We start from the raw sequence: 9,689 nt of genomic DNA on the forward strand, positions 1-9,689 counted from the left end.
AAATATTTAAAAGGAAATAAATAAAATGAAGAGAAACATATAAGCGATATATAATACATGTAATAAAGCTAATATACTACTACTAATAAGTTAAAAACGTGTACTTTTTACATTGTAATCCATGCAATAGCAGTTAGTAAACCTTTTGACTTGGCCCATGAAAGGGTCATCCACTCAATAAGTGGCCTGCAGTGAGAAGATACAGTCAAACAAGCCCAAATGGCTGATTTTAACTTAGTCTCTGTGTTTATTAAGCAGAATAAAAACAGTATTTACAATTTCAAAGGTTTGACTTTCTTGTTGCTGAAAAGAAAGTGAAAAAACATCACTATGAATATAAATAATAGACATATAAATAACAAAGTATTCAACATCTTTTGGTGGGGTTTCTTACATAAAAATAAGTTATTGCATAATAGCATCTTCCTGATTGAGTATCTCATGTTACATTTCAGTCTGTGATCTGACTCTGGCAAACCCTATTTATCCCCTACTGCACTACAAACAGTTTTATACTTTGAAATCAATACTGTTACAATAGCCTATGCTGTATCACAAATATCTGACATAAATATGGTAACTAAAACTGCTACACCATTTATGAAAAAGTCTACGTAGTCTAAGTAAACAAACAAAAACACACTGTGAATATTTAACAACTTTTATCAGAGGTCTTTGGTTCCAAGGTCCGGACCTCGGTGACCTCAATGGTGGGTAAACGACCGCGCCTTCTCAGAGGTAACAAAAAGATTTAATCACTTCTGATCTTGTTCTCACCTCTGTTGGTCTTGATCTCTACTTTGTCCAGTTTGGTGATGATGTCGTCCTCCACACCAGAGAGATGAAACACACAGTCGTACCTCCTCCAGTCTTCAGCTGGGACTGATGAAAGGTCCAGGTCAACACTCATCTGGAAGGATCCATCGTGGTTGGGGAGGATCTCTCCGAGGTCCACGTCCTCATGAAGCTCCTCTCCATCTTTCCTCCAGAACATCATGGCTCTGTCAGGGTAGAAACCTGTAGCGTGGCAGCTGACTGGAGAGGAGGGAGACTTCTGGAGGAGAGACACTGAGGACAGTGAAGACAAAGACTTTATTATTAATATTTACTGTATAATAAATAGTATCATTCCTGTTCAGGTGTGAATAGTTCAAGTCCCATATGAAGCACTTATTTTGAACATGCTAAAAATAAATACAAAATAAAAGATAAATAAGAACGTGTATTTCAGTACAAGCAAGAAAACCAACAAAAAAACAAATCCTCAACAAACTACAAAATTTAAAAAGTATTGTAAATGATTCAAATAAGGATTCCCATGTTCAAAAAGGAGGAGGAAGAAGTTTAAAAAACCTTTCTGGTCCTACTCCCTTTTTCTCCTTTGTCCTTTAGTTATATATAAACAACTTAATTCTTCACTTATTTATATATGTATACACACATACATGCATATATACATACTTACACTTACATACATGCATAAACACATACACATTTTTTTCTTTTCCAGCTATCACCTAGCAGTGTCCAGGTTTCATCTGTCAGTTAAATCAAACCGAATAATAACCCCTCCAAACTAGACATGATATATAAGCTCAGGAACAATGCAGTCAGTACACAATACAATCACCTCCAGTCCTTTGATTTTATCATTTAGACTCTGGATTCAGTTTCCTTTTCAGAGAGCTCAACTGTTTTCAGAAGATGGAGGGCATTTGCCTTAAATATAAAGCAAAGACAAGTCATTTTAGTTCTCACAGTGGTCACTCTCCCCACCCTGGATATGATTTCCCCTTCTAGCCACCTCATACAGATAAATACATTTTCTTTACTTTTTTTTTACATCATAACTATAATCATGGGTTTTGTTAATCCATTGTTCCTTGTACAGAAATAAACTCGACAGAGATTGTTCCAATAGAAAAGCAATTAAGTGTTCCTTAAAGGTGCCCTGAGCGATGTCACAAATTTTAGGCAAAATTTTTTGTCACATACAGCAAACATCTCCTCACTATCGGGGAGCTGCCTGTCCCCTGAACACACTGTAAAAAAACGTCTCTGTAGACAGCCCAGGCTCCAAAAACAAACTGGCCAACCTGCACCACCAAACATAACTAACAGTGTTCCAGCCAATAACCGACAAGAAGGATTTGGGGGTGGGGGTTGGGGGGTTAGTGCACGTGTTTCAGGAAGCACGGAAGGGAGGGGGAGGGGACGGGATGAGGAGGAGGGAGGGGCGAGCTAGCCTCCGTTTTGTTTGACAATACTTCAAACGTCAACAAGAAGTGACGTCACCCAACATCGCTTAGAGCACCTTTAACTGCCATTTAATTGCTGGTAAGTCTGCAAGGGACATGAGTGTATGTTTAGGCCGTTTTATGGTCATGCCTAGAACTGACGGCGCAGGGTCTGGTGTAGACACAGACCACTCTACGTCTACGCCAGACCCTACGCTGTACCCTGACGTGCACCTCTGGAAAAATGCAACTACATGTCACAGCGACGCACGTCGCTCGGCCGTGGCTTGGTAGCGTTGCATTTCCCCCGACTCATTTCCTGGTTCTCCTTCTCCATAAACATCATGAAATCAAGGAGGGGTTAACTTCTCCTGCTCCAGATCTCCCACCGTGGTCAGAAAGAACAGGGGAGACACTTTGTTTCTCTCACTATGACTCTAGAGTCGGTACTCGCTCCTGGGGAAATCGCCGTCACTCTCTCACTTCTCCCTCACTCTATCACCTACTCCACACACACACACAGACACACACACACACACACACACACACACACACACAGGCTCGACGCACACACCAGCGCACAAGCATAAACATCCTTGCCACTTACCTAGGCTATGGCGAAAGCTCTGCATGGAGCCTCCGCAGAACTTTAAAACAGGCTTTAATGCAGAGCTTCCCAACCCTTTTGGTCTGAGGTACCCCCACAGCCCTGTCAGATGAACTCACGTACCCCTTCCTCAATTCCCAATGTATGTTCCAAATGTATAACACTATTCATTATATAAAACAAGTTTTCATACAATTCAACTGTAAATATTAAAGCTGCTGTAGGTAAGATTGTAAAGAGCCAGGACTTTGCCAACAAATTTGAACATCGACAACTTCTCAGTCCCTCCCCCCTTTCTGCTGAAGCCCAAACCGTCTCCTAAGCCCCTCCCACACAAGGGAGTTTGACAGAACTGCTGGCATGACAGACAGACAACATTTTCAATAACTAAACACTAACACAATGTTAACTTTACTCACCAACAGTAAAACGATGCTAACTAGCAGGCTAGCGTTAGCCATTTCAGCATCACATCAGACCAACCACTGTGCTAACGTTACTATCATCCTCACCAACGTAGCTTTGTGGACTTTTGACTACTAATAACCAAGTGAAAGATAAATCATTTATGGTAATTACGTTACCTGTCGAGAGGAAATGTGGCTACGTCTGCATCGTTCATCAGATCTTTAAAATCCCGGAGCTCACACCACCTCTGAAAAGCCACTCCAATATTCACCAGAGTTTTGGGAAATCTTTCTGCAGCTCGTGCGCGGGGAGCGATATTACGAATCCCACTATGGCCACGCCAAGACCCGCCCTTCAATAGCATTCACACACTACAATTGGCCAGGCGTCCATGCTTACATGTACAGGTCCTATCCCCTGACCAATCCCATAACCCTAACCTTAACCACTTGAGGTGAAATGCCTAACCCTAACCAATCGAGCTGCTTCGTAGGGCGGGTCTTGGCGTGGCCATAGTGGGATTCGAAATTTTGCGCGCGGGGAGGGGGGAGGGGAGAACGCTATATATGCGTGTGCCTGAGCAGTGATTGACAGGCAGTTAGACACCCCCTGTGGCCCTGATTGGAGAAAATCGACCGGGAGCGGTGGAATTTTGCCAATCGCAGTACAGGCTGAAGGTGGTGCCAGAGGAGCTGGATTTTTTTTATATTACATAATTCATGTAGTTCTACTGGAATATAGGGTCAGTTTCAGCAAATGTGACAGAACGTTTTATAAGACTTACCTAATGCATCTTTAAGGTTGGTTTGGTCAGCAGTACTACTACTAGCCTACTAGGCTCCTACTACTTAGAGTGAAGCTGAATATTTATCCACTAACGTTTCTTTTAGCTAACTATTTCCAACATGTATCCAGTACATTACTTATAACTAATCATTTGAAGTGTTTAGCCATTACTTTTAGCTATCTGTTTAAACTTTAAACTGTGTTCGCTTGCTAACTTGTTTTCTCTTACCTAATTGCAACATGTGGTGTTGTTGACTTAATGTTAGTATCTGCATGTATTCTTTTTTTATCAAATCATAATTTGTAAATGTTCAAATTACAGCAGTAGAGCTCTACAATCTTTCCACCTACTCCCTGGCAACAGCAGAGGTCCCCCCTGGGGTCCACATACCCCAGGTTGGGAATCACTATCTTAGTGTATACCGGGAACACACTTACAAACAAATATACATATTTTTAAAGTTAAGTGTCTTTAAACATATTATATGAAAAGCAGAAGCAAGTAAGATGATATGTCAACACATAAATAATAATTGTTTAACCAAAATATAAATTTGGTTCTTCTAGTCATCATATTATAATTACACTGCGGATCTGAGCCTCACACCACTTACTGTTGAAGTTTGAGGTTCACTTCACTTTTAAAGTCTGGATCAAAGCATTCATTTGAAGTCTAAAATCTAAATACTGAGAAAGAAATGAGGCAATCTTTCTGTTTGAGTCTCTCACCTTTCTTCTTTCTGTGAACTAGGACTCCGATCACAGCGAGGAGGACGAGAGCCAGAACAACCACTGCAGCGATGATGGGGATGGTCATGTTAGTGGGCTCCTCTGTTGAGCAGAAAACAACAACAATAGTCCCAACCTGAACAGATGAAGCAGGTTAGAAGAGAAGAACATCCATCTATCAAGCAGACTACAGTCCTGTATACAGACATTATAAGTTTGTACTGCTGTTGTTGTTGAAGGTCATTTTTAATCCTTAATCTTTAAAAACGGTATATCAAATATTAGATGAATCAACTACAGGAAAATGTGTGTTTCCTTTCTCACGTCTGATTCCATTCTCACCTCTGTTGGTCCTGATCTCTGCTTTGTCCAGTTTGGTGACGATGTGGTCCTCCACACCAGAGAGATGAAACACACAGTCGTACCTCCTCCAGTCTTCAGCTGGGACTGATGAAAGGTCCAGGTCAACACTCATCTGGAAGGATCCATCGTGGTTGGGGAGGATCTCTCCGAGGTCCACGTCCTCATGAAGCTCCTCTCCATCTTTCCTCCTTTCTACTTTGTCCTTTAGTTATATACAAACAACTTAATTCTTCACTTATTTATATATGTACACATACACATATATATCTTGCTGTGTGAGGTGATGTGTGAAATGAGGAAGTAAGTTCTTTTTCAGGAATACCTTCATGAGGTGTGTCCTGTGAGTGAGAGTTATTGGAAACTGGCCTCATCATGTTCATAGTTTAAGACACATTTGAATTGAATAATCCTTAAAATAGGAACAGGGCTTTGATAAACTCCTTTACTGCTTAAGGAATTAACAACCAGTTATCTAACAGAATGATCTACTAAAACCTGTGTGTCTGACAGTGAAACACTCCATCGGGCTTTCTTCTGGAGTCCCAAACTAGTTACAAGAAACTAGAAAGTTTTTTATCATAATTTTGATCATACTGTATACAATATGAAAGCAAATATTGAATAAAAGTAACACTAAATCCAGGTTTCTTTGTATTTCTTACTGTCTCTTTACAGCTAAGATTAAAAGAGGATCCAGAACTTTGACTAATAACGTTTAATATCTTATACATCTGAGTCAGAAGTTTTCACACTTACTTACTCTGAGAACAGAAAAAAACTGAAACTGATGCATTTTTTATGTAAAAGTAATTTTATTTGACATTAATGATTCTAAAATAAAATACAAAAATATGAGAATATCAAACACATCTGACATGCTGAGTGTTGGCTGAGATTCTTAAAGACCAAAACCACACTTTAAAAGAAATATATAATCAGAATATTTACACATTTTTCTTTTAATTAAGCTAAATAATCAGGATGTTGCTGTCAAGTTGTCAAACACCAGAGAGGACATTTTATTTACCCCTACTTCATTGGGATGGTTCCATACATGTTACAGTAGTTTATCTATAAGACCCAAACCATATGCATATCTACATAGAGTACAAATAGAGTTAAAGAGTTATATAGTGAGTATATGAACTGAATGTTTGAGTATATAAACCTATAATACAGAAAGGATATTAAAGATGCAGTAGGTAAGTCTTATAAAACTAACTTTCTGTCATATTTGCTGAAACTGACCCTATGTTCCAGTAGAACTACATGAATTATGTAAAAAAAAAAAAAAAAAAAAAAAAAAAAAGACAGCTCCTCTGGCACCTCCTACAGCCTGTAGTGCCATTGGCAAAATTCCACCGCTCCCGGTTGATTTTCTCCAATCAGGGCCACATGGGGTGTCTATCTGCCTGTCAATCACTGCTCGGGCACACGCATATATAGCGTTCTCCCCTCCCCCCTCCCCGTGCACGAGCTGCAGAAAGGTTTCCCAAAACTCGGGTGAATAATGGAGTAGCTTTTCAGAGGTGGCGTGAGCTCCGGGATTTTAAAGATCTGAAGAACGATGCAGACGTAGCCACATTTCTTCTCGACAGGTAACATAATTACCATGAGTGATTTATCTTTCACTTGGTTATTAGTAGTCAGAAGTCCACAAAGCTGCGTTGGTGAGGATGATAGTAACGTTAGCACAGTGGTCGGTCTGATATGATGCTGAAATGGCTAACGCTAACCTGCTAGTTAGCATCTTTTTACTGTTGGTGAGTAAAGTTAACGTTGTGTTAGTGTTTAGTTATTGAACGTGTTGTCTGACATGCCAGCAGTTCTGTCAAACTCTGTTGTGTGGGAGGGGCTTAGGAGACGGTTTGGACTGCAGCATTTAGGGGGGAGGGACTGAGAAGTTGTCGATGTTCAAATTTGTTGGCAAAGTCCTGGATCTTCACAATCTTACCTACAGCAGCTTTAATTACACACACAAACATATCCTTTACCATGAAGATTTTAAATTCCACATAGCGACATACTCAACATTTTGTCAACTCCTAATAAAGAAATTTAAAACATTTCTCGTTTTTGCTTGTGCTCGTTGCTTCATGACTATTTCATGTTATAATTATACTCATGATTTCTAAAGCAAGTTTTTTAAGGGCTTTAATATAACTGTTTGTTGTAGGAATCTTATCATTTCAGGTATTGTTTAACTGGAGATGTGAATAGTTCACGTCACAGCATTTACTGCTTACTGTCCCATTTGAAGTAACTCTCTGTGTGCAGGATGGGCTTGCAAATCAGAAGTTTATGTCCGCTAGCATAGAGTCCATAAAGATGTTGTCCAGAGCTGTAACCAATATGCATATCTAGATAAAGTACAAATAGAGTTATATAGTGCGTATATGAACTGAATGTTGAATGAAACTGTTTAACTGGAGATGTGAAGAGTTTACTGCTTTACCAGTGCAGGATGTGTTTGTAAATCAGGTCTCTGGATTCAGGTTCTCAGAGAGCTCAGAGCTTTTGTGAGGAGCTGTAAGGAAAAAGCCACTGTTACTGAGCTGCCTTTAATAAACAGAGGATGATGCAGCCTGTCCAGAGGCTGGTCGTTCAGATGAACTCTGCAGATCCACCAAAAGGTGTTCAGGATTTCCAGCCTCTGAAACAGGTTTAGCATCTGATGTTTTATCCAGAACCAAGAGACATGCTCCATCTGTCACAATCAATGAGCTGACTCAACAACTTGAATGTGACATTTGCAACCAGCAGCCTCCAACCCCAAGAGCTTTTTCATATCTGCTTCTATACATATGTTTTTGTCTTTGTGAAGCACTTTGGTGCAAACTTGTTTGCTTTTAAAGGGATACTTCACCGATTTAGCATTCAGCTTTGTATCAGTAGAAACCCGATAGTATTTCTGAATGACCGTGCCTCCCTCCCTCATGTCCCCCTGAGACGAGAGATTTCTGCATTTGGGGCCTGGAAAAAATCTTCCGATGACGTAAAATGACGATTTTTGCGTCATTGGAAGATTTTTGGGCCAGAGGCAAAGGACAACAGCCAGTAGTAGGATCTACTTCCGTATGTTTTCAACACGCCCACAGGGGGTTGGACTGCCGAGTCTGGCCGAGGTATTCCGAATGAAAACGACTGTCAGCCATCTTGAATCTTCGCTAAACAGGCTTTCGGTTTTCAGCAGAAAACTTTTACAACAATTATCTGCATTCAAACTACCGGACGTGTGTACCACCGGGATACATCGGTACAGATCGGAGAATATGGAGGAAACGTTTTTACAGACGCAATACGGCACACTACGTGAGGCGCCTGCACGGAGACCAGCGGTGTCGCTCAATGCCGCTAGCCGGCTAGGGGACATCCTCATCGGCTAGGTGGAAAGCTAACGCTAGCTGTCCACCTGTCCCAGCCATCCTGCTTGCAAGTGTCTGCTCATTTAACAACAAGCTGGACTACATCCTCCTTCAACGAAACTCCCAACGTGAGTTCAGAGACTGCTGTGTTTTTGTTGTTGTGGAAACATGCCTGAACAACAGTGTACCGGCACCGGGACTATCCAGCTACCAGGCTGCTCTCGCCGGCCCGTGGAGGTGGGCTGTGTTAAACGGACTGGTGTAGAAATAAAATCCAACTAGCTACTGCTAACTGCTGGTGGAGCTTGTGACTGTTAAATGCCGACCATTCTACATTACACACTAATTCACGGCTGTGTTTATGCTCGGTGTTTACAGCCCATCAAGCGCTAATGCTAGTATGTGTTAGCTGAACTTTACGGAGCCTATAAAGTGTGTGTACTAAATGTAGCCTGTTTCGTATGTCGTTTTTATATAATGTCGTTTTTATATATGTTAAATGTGTAACACCACTTGAGTCACGATGAAACGTTGTTTCGTGTATATGGTTGAAATGACAATAAAACACGGTTGAGTTGAGTTGAATGCCTCTGTCGGTCTGTCAAGCGGTAGGCGAGGCTTGGGAGTGGACTCAAAGCTACGAAGCCGGTGCATTCTGGGATTTGGTGTTTTTCATCCATATAAGACCAAAACACATTTTCTGGCTTTTCTCGACCTAGAAGGCACCAATTTCAATTTTTTTTTCACATTTCTACTACATAAGTGACCCAATTTAAAGATATATTCAGCTTTCCAGCGGTGAAATATTCCTTTAAATATATAGGTAAAAGAAGCACACATTGGCTTTTGCCGCTCTAGCCACTGGCCACTCCCCCTCTCATCCCACTCTCACATTAGCTACAAGAGACAGAGACAAAGCGACAGGCGACCATTCATCGACGAGCTCGCCGCTGTCATGAGCAAGGCGGGGGCCAAAATAGACAAGAAGTCTATTTTATGCAAATGCTGAGCGATGCGACAAAGCGACAGCCAATTGGAGCGTGAGGGCAGTGGCTCGAGTCGAAGAAAATAATTCAAGATGGCGGAAAACGCTTCAGGACCTATGTTCAGGACATCGTATTTCTGTATATATCTGATACGTTTGGCATTTTATCTCATATATTTTGTTACTTTAATTGAGAAATAAATACTTTT

General features: G+C 40.9%; 1 long non-coding RNA gene across 1 annotated transcript; it reads right to left on the reverse strand.

Moving 5' to 3' along the window:
* Positions 1-7,409: 7,409 nt before the first annotated feature.
* Positions 7,410-7,942, reverse strand: LOC120571331. The gene is made up of 2 exons (XR_005641217.1): positions 7,586-7,942; positions 7,410-7,490 (listed from the first exon to the last, which is right to left on the reverse strand). It is a non-coding gene; the product is annotated as an uncharacterized LOC120571331 (long non-coding RNA).
* Between the last annotated feature and the right edge of the window lie 1,747 nt (positions 7,943-9,689).

The sequence above is a fragment of the Perca fluviatilis genome, chromosome 13 (assembly GCF_010015445.1).
Source record: "Perca fluviatilis chromosome 13, GENO_Pfluv_1.0, whole genome shotgun sequence".
Classification (NCBI taxonomy): domain Eukaryota; kingdom Metazoa; phylum Chordata; class Actinopteri; order Perciformes; family Percidae; genus Perca; species Perca fluviatilis.